The 13,530-nt window shown below is 47.9% G+C and overlaps 9 non-coding genes across 9 annotated transcripts; all 9 read left to right on the top strand.

Moving 5' to 3' along the window:
• The first annotated feature begins 700 nt into the window (after positions 1-700).
• LOC142710359 (U2 spliceosomal RNA) lies at positions 701-891 on the top strand. The gene has a single exon (XR_012869415.1). It is a non-coding gene; the product is annotated as a U2 spliceosomal RNA (small nuclear RNA).
• Positions 892-2,176: 1,285 nt separating this feature from the next.
• Positions 2,177-2,367, top strand: LOC142710358 (U2 spliceosomal RNA). Its single transcript, XR_012869414.1, has one exon. It is a non-coding gene; the product is annotated as a U2 spliceosomal RNA (small nuclear RNA).
• Positions 2,368-3,647: 1,280 nt separating this feature from the next.
• On the top strand, positions 3,648-3,838 carry LOC142710357 (U2 spliceosomal RNA). Its single transcript, XR_012869413.1, has one exon. It is a non-coding gene; the product is annotated as a U2 spliceosomal RNA (small nuclear RNA).
• A 1,272-nt stretch (positions 3,839-5,110) lies between these two features.
• On the top strand, positions 5,111-5,301 carry LOC142710356 (U2 spliceosomal RNA). Its single transcript, XR_012869412.1, has one exon. It is a non-coding gene; the product is annotated as a U2 spliceosomal RNA (small nuclear RNA).
• Positions 5,302-6,597: 1,296 nt separating this feature from the next.
• On the top strand, positions 6,598-6,788 carry LOC142710355 (U2 spliceosomal RNA). The gene has a single exon (XR_012869411.1). It is a non-coding gene; the product is annotated as a U2 spliceosomal RNA (small nuclear RNA).
• A 1,288-nt stretch (positions 6,789-8,076) lies between these two features.
• Positions 8,077-8,267, top strand: LOC142710354 (U2 spliceosomal RNA). Its single transcript, XR_012869410.1, has one exon. It is a non-coding gene; the product is annotated as a U2 spliceosomal RNA (small nuclear RNA).
• Positions 8,268-9,547: 1,280 nt separating this feature from the next.
• On the top strand, positions 9,548-9,738 carry LOC142710352 (U2 spliceosomal RNA). The gene has a single exon (XR_012869408.1). It is a non-coding gene; the product is annotated as a U2 spliceosomal RNA (small nuclear RNA).
• Positions 9,739-11,030: 1,292 nt separating this feature from the next.
• On the top strand, positions 11,031-11,221 carry LOC142710351 (U2 spliceosomal RNA). The gene has a single exon (XR_012869407.1). It is a non-coding gene; the product is annotated as a U2 spliceosomal RNA (small nuclear RNA).
• A 1,276-nt stretch (positions 11,222-12,497) lies between these two features.
• On the top strand, positions 12,498-12,688 carry LOC142710360 (U2 spliceosomal RNA). Its single transcript, XR_012869416.1, has one exon. It is a non-coding gene; the product is annotated as a U2 spliceosomal RNA (small nuclear RNA).
• The last annotated feature ends 842 nt before the right edge of the window (positions 12,689-13,530 follow it).

Here is a 13,530-nt window from a genome sequence, read left to right as displayed (position 1 = left end):
ACAAACTGTGCAAGGATGGAGGTTGTAGGAGCAAGGAGAAGTTGTCTGTAAAGTTGGTGGATGCCTATTTTCCATTTTGCAGTCCCTTGTCTCCCTCTTGTGGCCTCCTGGAGGCAACTAGCTGTGCAAAAAAAAGACAGCCTGGCGGCCGGCTGTTGCAGTGTTGCCCTCTCAGGCAACACTGAGTGACTGACTGAGCCTCACCGTCTTATATAAAGTTCAGACGGAACTTTGCACGTGTCATAGTGGAGCCCTCAGGATTCCAGAGCCAGCTTTCTGACATCATAATGGGGCCTCAGAGATAAAAGCCTGGGCCCAGGCAGTGTTGGTCAGTGCTGCTCAGCAGGCAGCACTGGACTGGACTGGATTACAGCTGATACAAGGTGTGAAGGAACAAGGGGTGGCTGTGGGCATGCACTTGCTGCCGCTGCCAGTGTTTATCTGCATGGCAGCAGGGCATTTGGGCGTTGCCAGGAAGGCGTTTTTATGTAGATTCCTCCTCTTTCAGCACTGCATTGTGGTGCAAGCAAAAGAAGCAAATCCTGTCTGGCTTCCTCTCCGGCCTTTATTCACCTCCCGTGTAGCTGTGAGTGTGTGAGCCTGCAGGGCCCCATGGAATTGCCTAGAAGTAGGCTGAATCGCTGCAAGGGCTGAACAGCAGTATCGGGCAGGCTCGGGCAACGCGCGGCCCGTTCGGGTTATCGCTTCTCGGCCTTTTGGCTAAGATCAAGTGTAGTATCTGTTCTTATCAGTTTAATATCTGATACGTCCCCTATCTGGGGACCATATATTAAATGGATTTTTAGAACAGGGAGATGGAAATAGAGCTTGCTCTGTCCACTCCACGCATTGACCTGGTATTGCAGTATTTCCAGGACCGGTGCACCCTTTCCTTATGTGTTGACTAAAAGCAGATTCCAAAAGTGTTTTTTGTCTTTGCTATTGTTTCTGTCTTTCTGAAGGGATCTCCCCTTTTAATCCCATTATTTCAACACCTGTTGGACAATGCATGAGTGATAATGAGCTCATTGATTAAATGCAATTAATGAATAGATTGCCACCTCTTGTTGTGTGTCGTCTGTGTTTCTGTGTTTCCGGCATTTCACATTGGAACACCTCATTCACCTTCCTTGTCTTCTCTCCGCCCTCCCTTTTAGGTAAGTTAAAGAGCTGCACCTGAGCCAGCCACTTGATTGATTGATTGATTGATTGATTGATTGATTGATTGATTGATTGATGCAGCACAACAGTCAAATAGTGGAGTGGAGTAGGGGAACAGCAAACAGCCAATAAAGCAGCCCGCCCGCTCGCCTGCCCGCCACAATGGACCTACCTGTGTACACTAGATGGATGTGATGGAATGTACTGTCGTCCCTACATTTCAAGAAGAAGTAAGAATTGCAGTTGCAACAAAGCCTTGCTTGCCTACAAAGAGAGCAGCAATTTGGATTTGTTACTATGTTACCTAGAAGAATAACAAACTGTGCAAGGATGGAGGTTGTAGGAGCAAGGAGAAGTTGTCTGTAAAGTTGGTGGATGCCTATTTTCCATTTTGCAGTCCCTTGTCTCCCTCTTGTGGCCTCCTGGAGGCAACTAGCTGTGCAAAAAAAAGACAGCCTGGCGGCCGGCTGTTGCAGTGTTGCCCTCTCAGGCAACACTGAGTGACTGACTGAGCCTCACCGTCTTATATAAAGTTCAGACGGAACTTTGCACGTGTCATAGTGGAGCCCTCAGGATTCCAGAGCCAGCTTTCTGACATCATAATGGGGCCTCAGAGATAAAAGCCTGGGCCCAGGCAGTGTTGGTCAGTGCTGCTCAGCAGGCAGCACTAGACTGGACTGGATTACAGCTGATACAAGGTGTGAAGGAACAAGGGGTGGCTGTGGGCATGCACTTGCTGCCGCTGCCAGTGTTTATCTGCATGGCAGCAGGGCATTTGGGCGTTGCCAGGAAGGCGTTTTTATGTAGATTCCTCCTCTTTCAGCACTGCATTGTGGTGCAAGCAAAAGAAGCAAATCCTGTCTGGCTTCCTCTCCGGCCTTTATTCACCTCCCGTGTAGCTGTGAGTGTGTGAGCCTGCAGGGCCCCATGGAATTGCCTAGAAGTAGGCTGAATCGCTGCAAGGGCTGAACAGCAGTATCGGGCAGGCTCGGGCAACGCGCGGCCCGTTCGGGTTATCGCTTCTCGGCCTTTTGGCTAAGATCAAGTGTAGTATCTGTTCTTATCAGTTTAATATCTGATACGTCCCCTATCTGGGGACCATATATTAAATGGATTTTTAGAACAGGGAGATGGAAATAGAGCTTGCTCTGTCCACTCCACGCATTGACCTGGTATTGCAGTATTTCCAGGACCGGTGCACCCTTTCCTTATGTGTTGACTAAAAGCAGATTCCAAAAGTGTTTTTTGTCTTTGCTATTGTTTCTGTCTTTCTGAAGGGATCTCCCCTTTTAATCCCATTATTTCAACACCTGTTGGACAATGCATGAGTGATAATGAGCTCATTGATTAAATGCAATTAATGAATAGATTGCCACCTCTTGTTGTGTGTCGTCTGTGTTTCTGTGTTTCCGGCATTTCACATTGGAACACCTCATTCACCTTCCTTGTCTTCTCTCCGCCCTCCCTTTTAGGTAAGTTAAAGAGCTGCACCTGAGCCAGCCACTGATTGATTGATTGATTGATTGATTGATTGATTGATTGATTGATGCAGCACAACAGTCAAATAGTGGAGTGGAGTAGGGGAACAGCAAACAGCCAATAAAGCAGCCCGCCCGCTCGCCTGCCCGCCACAATGGACCTACCTGTGTACACTAGATGGATGTGATGGAATGTACTGTCGTCCCTACATTTCAAGAAGAAGTAAGAATTGCAGTTGCAACAAAGCCTTGCTTGCCTACAAAGAGAGCAGCAATTTGGATTTGTTACTATGTTACCTAGAAGAATAACAAACTGTGCAAGGATGGAGGTTGTAGGAGCAAGGAGAAGTTGTCTGTAAAGTTGGTGGATGCCTATTTTCCATTTTGCAGTCCCTTGTCTCCCTCTTGTGGCCTCCTGGAGGCAACTAGCTGTGCAAAAAAAAGACAGCCTGGCGGCCGGCTGTTGCAGTGTTGCCCTCTCAGGCAACACTGAGTGACTGACTGAGCCTCACCGTCTTATATAAAGTTCAGACGGAACTTTGCACGTGTCATAGTGGAGCCCTCAGGATTCCAGAGCCAGCTTTCTGACATCATAATGGGGCCTCAGAGATAAAAGCCTGGGCCCAGGCAGTGTTGGTCAGTGCTGCTCAGCAGGCAGCACTGGACTGGACTGGATTACAGCTGATACAAGGTGTGAAGGAACAAGGGGTGGCTGTGGGCATGCACTTGCTGCCGCTGCCAGTGTTTATCTGCATGGCAGCAGGGCATTTGGGCGTTGCCAGGAAGGCGTTTTTATGTAGATTCCTCCTCTTTCAGCACTGCATTGTGGTGCAAGCAAAAGAAGCAAATCCTGTCTGGCTTCCTCTCCGGCCTTTATTCACCTCCCGTGTAGCTGTGAGTGTGTGAGCCTGCAGGGCCCCATGGAATTGCCTAGAAGTAGGCTGAATCGCTGCAAGGGCTGAACAGCAGTATCGGGCAGGCTCGGGCAACGCGCGGCCCGTTCGGGTTATCGCTTCTCGGCCTTTTGGCTAAGATCAAGTGTAGTATCTGTTCTTATCAGTTTAATATCTGATACGTCCCCTATCTGGGGACCATATATTAAATGGATTTTTAGAACAGGGAGATGGAAATAGAGCTTGCTCTGTCCACTCCACGCATTGACCTGGTATTGCAGTATTTCCAGGACCGGTGCACCCTTTCCTTATGTGTTGACTAAAAGCAGATTCCAAAAGTGTTTTTTGTCTTTGCTATTGTTTCTGTCTTTCTGAAGGGATCTCCCCTTTTAATCCCATTATTTCAACACCCGTTGGACAATGCATGAGTGATAATGAGCTCATTGATTAAATGCAATTAATGAATAGATTGCCACCTCTTGTTGTGTGTCGTCTGTGTTTCTGTGTTTCCGGCATTTCACATTGGAACACCTCATTCACCTTCCTTGTCTTCTCTCCGCCCTCCCTTTTAGGTAAGTTAAAGAGCTGCACCTGAGCCAGCCACTGATTGATTGATTGATTGATTGATTGATTGATTGATGCAGCATAACAGTCAAATAGTGGAGTGGAGTAGGGGAACAGCAAACAGCCAATAAAGCAGCCCGCCCGCTCGCCTGCCCGCCACAATGGACCTACCTGTGTACACTAGATGGATGTGATGGAATGTACTGTCGTCCCTACATTTCAAGAAGAAGTAAGAATTGCAGTTGCAACAAAGCCTTGCTTGCCTACAAAGAGAGCAGCAATTTGGATTTGTTACTATGTTACCTAGAAGAATAACAAACTGTGCAAGGATGGAGGTTGTAGGAGCAAGGAGAAGTTGTCTGTAAAGTTGGTGGATGCCTATTTTCCATTTTGCAGTCCCTTGTCTCCCTCTTGTGGCCTCCTGGAGGCAACTAGCTGTGCAAAAAAAAGACAGCCTGGCGGCCGGCTGTTGCAGTGTTGCCCTCTCAGGCAACACTGAGTGACTGACTGAGCCTCACCGTCTTATATAAAGTTCAGACGGAACTTTGCACGTGTCATAGTGGAGCCCTCAGGATTCCAGAGCCAGCTTTCTGACATCATAATGGGGCCTCAGAGATAAAAGCCTGGGCCCAGGCAGTGTTGGTCAGTGCTGCTCAGCAGGCAGCACTGGACTGGACTGGATTACAGCTGATACAAGGTGTGAAGGAACAAGGGGTGGCTGTGGGCATGCACTTGCTGCCGCTGCCAGTGTTTATCTGCATGGCAGCAGGGCATTTGGGCGTTGCCAGGAAGGCGTTTTTATGTAGATTCCTCCTCTTTCAGCACTGCATTGTGGTGCAAGCAAAAGAAGCAAATCCTGTCTGGCTTCCTCTCCGGCCTTTATTCACCTCCCGTGTAGCTGTGAGTGTGTGAGCCTGCAGGGCCCCATGGAATTGCCTAGAAGTAGGCTGAATCGCTGCAAGGGCTGAACAGCAGTATCGGGCAGGCTCGGGCAACGCGCGGCCCGTTCGGGTTATCGCTTCTCGGCCTTTTGGCTAAGATCAAGTGTAGTATCTGTTCTTATCAGTTTAATATCTGATACGTCCCCTATCTGGGGACCATATATTAAATGGATTTTTAGAACAGGGAGATGGAAATAGAGCTTGCTCTGTCCACTCCACGCATTGACCTGGTATTGCAGTATTTCCAGGACCGGTGCACCCTTTCCTTATGTGTTGACTAAAAGCAGATTCCAAAAGTGTTTTTTGTCTTTGCTATTGTTTCTGTCTTTCTGAAGGGATCTCCCCTTTTAATCCCATTATTTCAACACCTGTTGGACAATGCATGAGTGATAATGAGCTCATTGATTAAATGCAATTAATGAATAGATTGCCACCTCTTGTTGTGTGTCGTCTGTGTTTCTGTGTTTCCGGCATTTCACATTGGAACACCTCATTCACCTTCCTTGTCTTCTCTCCGCCCTCCCTTTTAGGTAAGTTAAAGAGCTGCACCTGAGCCAGCCACTGATTGATTGATTGATTGATTGATTGATTGATTGATTGATTGATTGATTGATTGATTGATGCAGCACAACAGTCAAATAGTGGAGTGGAGTAGGGGAACAGCAAACAGCCAATAAAGCAGCCCGCCCGCTCGCCTGCCCGCCACAATGGACCTACCTGTGTACACTAGATGGATGTGATGGAATGTACTGTCGTCCCTACATTTCAAGAAGAAGTAAGAATTGCAGTTGCAACAAAGCCTTGCTTGCCTACAAAGAGAGCAGCAATTTGGATTTGTTACTATGTTACCTAGAAGAATAACAAACTGTGCAAGGATGGAGGTTGTAGGAGCAAGGAGAAGTTGTCTGTAAAGTTGGTGGATGCCTATTTTCCATTTTGCAGTCCCTTGTCTCCCTCTTGTGGCCTCCTGGAGGCAACTAGCTGTGCAAAAAAAAGACAGCCTGGCGGCCGGCTGTTGCAGTGTTGCCCTCTCAGGCAACACTGAGTGACTGACTGAGCCTCACCGTCTTATATAAAGTTCAGACGGAACTTTGCACGTGTCATAGTGGAGCCCTCAGGATTCCAGAGCCAGCTTTCTGACATCATAATGGGGCCTCAGAGATAAAAGCCTGGGCCCAGGCAGTGTTGGTCAGTGCTGCTCAGCAGGCAGCACTGGACTGGACTGGATTACAGCTGATACAAGGTGTGAAGGAACAAGGGGTGGCTGTGGGCATGCACTTGCTGCCGCTGCCAGTGTTTATCTGCATGGCAGCAGGGCATTTGGGCGTTGCCAGGAAGGCGTTTTTATGTAGATTCCTCCTCTTTCAGCACTGCATTGTGGTGCAAGCAAAAGAAGCAAATCCTGTCTGGCTTCCTCTCCGGCCTTTATTCACCTCCCGTGTAGCTGTGAGTGTGTGAGCCTGCAGGGCCCCATGGAATTGCCTAGAAGTAGGCTGAATCGCTGCAAGGGCTGAACAGCAGTATCGGGCAGGCTCGGGCAACGCGCGGCCCGTTCGGGTTATCGCTTCTCGGCCTTTTGGCTAAGATCAAGTGTAGTATCTGTTCTTATCAGTTTAATATCTGATACGTCCCCTATCTGGGGACCATATATTAAATGGATTTTTAGAACAGGGAGATGGAAATAGAGCTTGCTCTGTCCACTCCACGCATTGACCTGGTATTGCAGTATTTCCAGGACCGGTGCACCCTTTCCTTATGTGTTGACTAAAAGCAGATTCCAAAAGTGTTTTTTGTCTTTGCTATTGTTTCTGTCTTTCTGAAGGGATCTCCCCTTTTAATCCCATTATTTCAACACCTGTTGGACAATGCATGAGTGATAATGAGCTCATTGATTAAATGCAATTAATGAATAGATTGCCACCTCTTGTTGTGTGTCGTCTGTGTTTCTGTGTTTCCGGCATTTCACATTGGAACACCTCATTCACCTTCCTTGTCTTCTCTCCGCCCTCCCTTTTAGGTAAGTTAAAGAGCTGCACCTGAGCCAGCCACTGATTGATTGATTGATTGATTGATTGATTGATTGATTGATTGATTGATTGATGCAGCACAACAGTCAAATAGTGGAGTGGAGTAGGGGAACAGCAAACAGCCAATAAAGCAGCCCGCCCGCTCGCCTGCCCGCCACAATGGACCTACCTGTGTACACTAGATGGATGTGATGGAATGTACTGTCGTCCCTACATTTCAAGAAGAAGTAAGAATTGCAGTTGCAACAAAGCCTTGCTTGCCTACAAAGAGAGCAGCAATTTGGATTTGTTACTATGTTACCTAGAAGAATAACAAACTGTGCAAGGATGGAGGTTGTAGGAGCAAGGAGAAGTTGTCTGTAAAGTTGGTGGATGCCTATTTTCCATTTTGCAGTCCCTTGTCTCCCTCTTGTGGCCTCCTGGAGGCAACTAGCTGTGCAAAAAAAAGACAGCCTGGCGGCCGGCTGTTGCAGTGTTGCCCTCTCAGGCAACACTGAGTGACTGACTGAGCCTCACCGTCTTATATAAAGTTCAGACGGAACTTTGCACGTGTCATAGTGGAGCCCTCAGGATTCCAGAGCCAGCTTTCTGACATCATAATGGGGCCTCAGAGATAAAAGCCTGGGCCCAGGCAGTGTTGGTCAGTGCTGCTCAGCAGGCAGCACTGGACTGGACTGGATTACAGCTGATACAAGGTGTGAAGGAACAAGGGGTGGCTGTGGGCATGCACTTGCTGCCGCTGCCAGTGTTTATCTGCATGGCAGCAGGGCATTTGGGCGTTGCCAGGAAGGCGTTTTTATGTAGATTCCTCCTCTTTCAGCACTGCATTGTGGTGCAAGCAAAAGAAGCAAATCCTGTCTGGCTTCCTCTCCGGCCTTTATTCACCTCCCGTGTAGCTGTGAGTGTGTGAGCCTGCAGGGCCCCATGGAATTGCCTAGAAGTAGGCTGAATCGCTGCAAGGGCTGAACAGCAGTATCGGGCAGGCTCGGGCAATGCGCGGCCCGTTCGGGTTATCGCTTCTCGGCCTTTTGGCTAAGATCAAGTGTAGTATCTGTTCTTATCAGTTTAATATCTGATACGTCCCCTATCTGGGGACCATATATTAAATGGATTTTTAGAACAGGGAGATGGAAATAGAGCTTGCTCTGTCCACTCCACGCATTGACCTGGTATTGCAGTATTTCCAGGACCGGTGCACCCTTTCCTTATGTGTTGACTAAAAGCAGATTCCAAAAGTGTTTTTTGTCTTTGCTATTGTTTCTGTCTTTCTGAAGGGATCTCCCCTTTTAATCCCATTATTTCAACACCTGTTGGACAATGCATGAGTGATAATGAGCTCATTGATTAAATGCAATTAATGAATAGATTGCCACCTCTTGTTGTGTGTCGTCTGTGTTTCTGTGTTTCCGGCATTTCACATTGGAACACCTCATTCACCTTCCTTGTCTTCTCTCCGCCCTCCCTTTTAGGTAAGTTAAAGAGCTGCACCTGAGCCAGCCACTGATTGATTGATTGATTGATTGATTGATTGATTGATTGATTGATGCAGCACAACAGTCAAATAGTGGAGTGGAGTAGGGGAACAGCAAACAGCCAATAAAGCAGCCCGCCCGCTCGCCTGCCCGCCACAATGGACCTACCTGTGTACACTAGATGGATGTGATGGAATGTACTGTCGTCCCTACATTTCAAGAAGAAGTAAGAATTGCAGTTGCAACAAAGCCTTGCTTGCCTACAAAGAGAGCAGCAATTTGGATTTGTTACTATGTTACCTAGAAGAATAACAAACTGTGCAAGGATGGAGGTTGTAGGAGCAAGGAGAAGTTGTCTGTAAAGTTGGTGGATGCCTATTTTCCATTTTGCAGTCCCTTGTCTCCCTCTTGTGGCCTCCTGGAGGCAACTAGCTGTGCAAAAAAAAGACAGCCTGGCGGCCGGCTGTTGCAGTGTTGCCCTCTCAGGCAACACTGAGTGACTGACTGAGCCTCACCGTCTTATATAAAGTTCAGACGGAACTTTGCACGTGTCATAGTGGAGCCCTCAGGATTCCAGAGCCAGCTTTCTGACATCATAATGGGGCCTCAGAGATAAAAGCCTGGGCCCAGGCAGTGTTGGTCAGTGCTGCTCAGCAGGCAGCACTGGACTGGACTGGATTACAGCTGATACAAGGTGTGAAGGAACAAGGGGTGGCTGTGGGCATGCACTTGCTGCCGCTGCCAGTGTTTATCTGCATGGCAGCAGGGCATTTGGGCGTTGCCAGGAAGGCGTTTTTATGTAGATTCCTCCTCTTTCAGCACTGCATTGTGGTGCAAGCAAAAGAAGCAAATCCTGTCTGGCTTCCTCTCCGGCCTTTATTCACCTCCCGTGTAGCTGTGAGTGTGTGAGCCTGCAGGGCCCCATGGAATTGCCTACAAGTAGGCTGAATCGCTGCAAGGGCTGAACAGCAGTATCGGGCAGGCTCGGGCAACGCGCGGCCCGTTCGGGTTATCGCTTCTCGGCCTTTTGGCTAAGATCAAGTGTAGTATCTGTTCTTATCAGTTTAATATCTGATACGTCCCCTATCTGGGGACCATATATTAAATGGATTTTTAGAACAGGGAGATGGAAATAGAGCTTGCTCTGTCCACTCCACGCATTGACCTGGTATTGCAGTATTTCCAGGACCGGTGCACCCTTTCCTTATGTGTTGACTAAAAGCAGATTCCAAAAGTGTTTTTTGTCTTTGCTATTGTTTCTGTCTTTCTGAAGGGATCTCCCCTTTTAATCCCATTATTTCAACACCTGTTGGACAATGCATGAGTGATAATGAGCTCATTGATTAAATGCAATTAATGAATAGATTGCCACCTCTTGTTGTGTGTCGTCTGTGTTTCTGTGTTTCCGGCATTTCACATTGGAACACCTCATTCACCTTCCTTGTCTTCTCTCCGCCCTCCCTTTTAGGTAAGTTAAAGAGCTGCACCTGAGCCAGCCACTGATTGATTGATTGATTGATTGATTGATTGATTGATTGATTGATTGATTGATTGATGCAGCACAACAGTCAAATAGTGGAGTGGAGTAGGGGAACAGCAAACAGCCAATAAAGCAGCCCGCCCGCTCGCCTGCCCGCCACAATGGACCTACCTGTGTACACTAGATGGATGTGATGGAATGTACTGTCGTCCCTACATTTCAAGAAGAAGTAAGAATTGCAGTTGCAACAAAGCCTTGCTTGCCTACAAAGAGAGCAGCAATTTGGATTTGTTACTATGTTACCTAGAAGAATAACAAACTGTGCAAGGATGGAGGTTGTAGGAGCAAGGAGAAGTTGTCTGTAAAGTTGGTGGATGCCTATTTTCCATTTTGCAGTCCCTTGTCTCCCTCTTGTGGCCTCCTGGAGGCAACTAGCTGTGCAAAAAAAAGACAGCCTGGCGGCCGGCTGTTGCAGTGTTGCCCTCTCAGGCAACACTGAGTGACTGACTGAGCCTCACCGTCTTATATAAAGTTCAGACGGAACTTTGCACGTGTCATAGTGGAGCCCTCAGGATTCCAGAGCCAGCTTTCTGACATCATAATGGGGCCTCAGAGATAAAAGCCTGGGCCCAGGCAGTGTTGGTCAGTGCTGCTCAGCAGGCAGCACTGGACTGGACTGGATTACAGCTGATACAAGGTGTGAAGGAACAAGGGGTGGCTGTGGGCATGCACTTGCTGCCGCTGCCAGTGTTTATCTGCATGGCAGCAGGGCATTTGGGCGTTGCCAGGAAGGCGTTTTTATGTAGATTCCTCCTCTTTCAGCACTGCATTGTGGTGCAAGCAAAAGAAGCAAATCCTGTCTGGCTTCCTCTCCGGCCTTTATTCACCTCCCGTGTAGCTGTGAGTGTGTGAGCCTGCAGGGCCCCATGGAATTGCCTAGAAGTAGGCTGAATCGCTGCAAGGGCTGAACAGCAGTATCGGGCAGGCTCGGGCAACGCGCGGCCCGTTCGGGTTATCGCTTCTCGGCCTTTTGGCTAAGATCAAGTGTAGTATCTGTTCTTATCAGTTTAATATCTGATACGTCCCCTATCTGGGGACCATATATTAAATGGATTTTTAGAACAGGGAGATGGAAATAGAGCTTGCTCTGTCCACTCCACGCATTGACCTGGTATTGCAGTATTTCCAGGACCGGTGCACCCTTTCCTTATGTGTTGACTAAAAGCAGATTCCAAAAGTGTTTTTTGTCTTTGCTATTGTTTCTGTCTTTCTGAAGGGATCTCCCCTTTTAATCCCATTATTTCAACACCTGTTGGACAATGCATGAGTGATAATGAGCTCATTGATTAAATGCAATTAATGAATAGATTGCCACCTCTTGTTGTGTGTCGTCTGTGTTTCTGTGTTTCCGGCATTTCACATTGGAACACCTCATTCACCTTCCTTGTCTTCTCTCCGCCCTCCCTTTTAGGTAAGTTAAAGAGCTGCACCTGAGCCAGCCACTGATTGATTGATTGATTGATTGATTGATTGATTGATTGATGCAGCACAACAGTCAAATAGTGGAGTGGAGTAGGGGAACAGCAAACAGCCAATAAAGCAGCCCGCCCGCTCGCCTGCCCGCCACAATGGACCTACCTGTGTACACTAGATGGATGTGATGGAATGTACTGTCGTCCCTACATTTCAAGAAGAAGTAAGAATTGCAGTTGCAACAAAGCCTTGCTTGCCTACAAAGAGAGCAGCAATTTGGATTTGTTACTATGTTACCTAGAAGAATAACAAACTGTGCAAGGATGGAGGTTGTAGGAGCAAGGAGAAGTTGTCTGTAAAGTTGGTGGATGCCTATTTTCCATTTTGCAGTCCCTTGTCTCCCTCTTGTGGCCTCCTGGAGGCAACTAGCTGTGCAAAAAAAAGACAGCCTGGCGGCCGGCTGTTGCAGTGTTGCCCTCTCAGGCAACACTGAGTGACTGACTGAGCCTCACCGTCTTATATAAAGTTCAGACGGAACTTTGCACGTGTCATAGTGGAGCCCTCAGGATTCCAGAGCCAGCTTTCTGACATCATAATGGGGCCTCAGAGATAAAAGCCTGGGCCCAGGCAGTGTTGGTCAGTGCTGCTCAGCAGGCAGCACTGGACTGGACTGGATTACAGCTGATACAAGGTGTGAAGGAACAAGGGGTGGCTGTGGGCATGCACTTGCTGCCGCTGCCAGTGTTTATCTGCATGGCAGCAGGGCATTTGGGCGTTGCCAGGAAGGCGTTTTTATGTAGATTCCTCCTCTTTCAGCACTGCATTGTGGTGCAAGCAAAAGAAGCAAATCCTGTCTGGCTTCCTCTCCGGCCTTTATTCACCTCCCGTGTAGCTGTGAGTGTGTGAGCCTGCAGGGCCCCATGGAATTGCCTAGAAGTAGGCTGAATCGCTGCAAGGGCTGAACAGCAGTATCGGGCAGGCTCGGGCAACGCGCGGCCCGTTCGGGTTATCGCTTCTCGGCCTTTTGGCTAAGATCAAGTGTAGTATCTGTTCTTATCAGTTTAATATCTGATAAGTCCCCTATCTGGGGACCATATATTAAATGGATTTTTAGAACAGGGAGATGGAAATAGAGCTTGCTCTGTCCACTCCACGCATTGACCTGGTATTGCAGTATTTCCAGGACCGGTGCACCCTTTCCTTATGTGTTGACTAAAAGCAGATTCCAAAAGTGTTTTTTGTCTTTGCTATTGTTTCTGTCTTTCTGAAGGGATCTCCCCTTTTAATCCCATTATTTCAACACCTGTTGGACAATGCATGAGTGATAATGAGCTCATTGATTAAATGCAATTAATGAATAGATTGCCACCTCTTGTTGTGTGTCGTCTGTGTTTCTGTGTTTCCGGCATTTCACATTGGAACACCTCATTCACCTTCCTTGTCTTCTCTCCGCCCTCCCTTTTAGGTAAGTTAAAGAGCTGCACCTGAGCCAGCCACTGATTGATTGATTGATTGATTGATTGATTGATTGATTGATTGATTGATTGATTGATGCAGCACAACAGTCAAATAGTGGAGTGGAGTAGGGGAACAGCAAACAGCCAATAAAGCAGCCCGCCCGCTCGCCTGCCCGCCACAATGGACCTACCTGTGTACACTAGATGGATGTGATGGAATGTACTGTCGTCCCTACATTTCAAGAAGAAGTAAGAAGTGCAGTTGCAACAAAGCCTTGCTTGCCTACAAAGAGAGCAGCAATTTGGATTTGTTACTATGTTACCTAGAAGAATAACAAACTGTGCAAGGATGGAGGTTGTAGGAGCAAGGAGAAGTTGTCTGTAAAGTTGGTGGATGCCTATTTTCCATTTTGCAGTCCCTTGTCTCCCTCTTGTGGCCTCCTGGAGGCAACTAGCTGAGCAAAAAAAAGACAGCCTGGCGGCCGGCTGTTGCAGTGTTGCCCTCTCAGGCAACACTGAGTGACTGACTGAGCCTCACCGTCTTATATAAAGTTCAGACGGAACTTTGCACGTGTCATAGTGGA

Source organism: Rhinoderma darwinii, unplaced genomic scaffold, assembly GCF_050947455.1.
Source record: "Rhinoderma darwinii isolate aRhiDar2 unplaced genomic scaffold, aRhiDar2.hap1 Scaffold_4236, whole genome shotgun sequence".
Lineage (NCBI taxonomy): Eukaryota > Metazoa > Chordata > Amphibia > Anura > Rhinodermatidae > Rhinoderma > Rhinoderma darwinii.
This window is presented reverse-complemented; position numbering and strand designations above follow the sequence as displayed.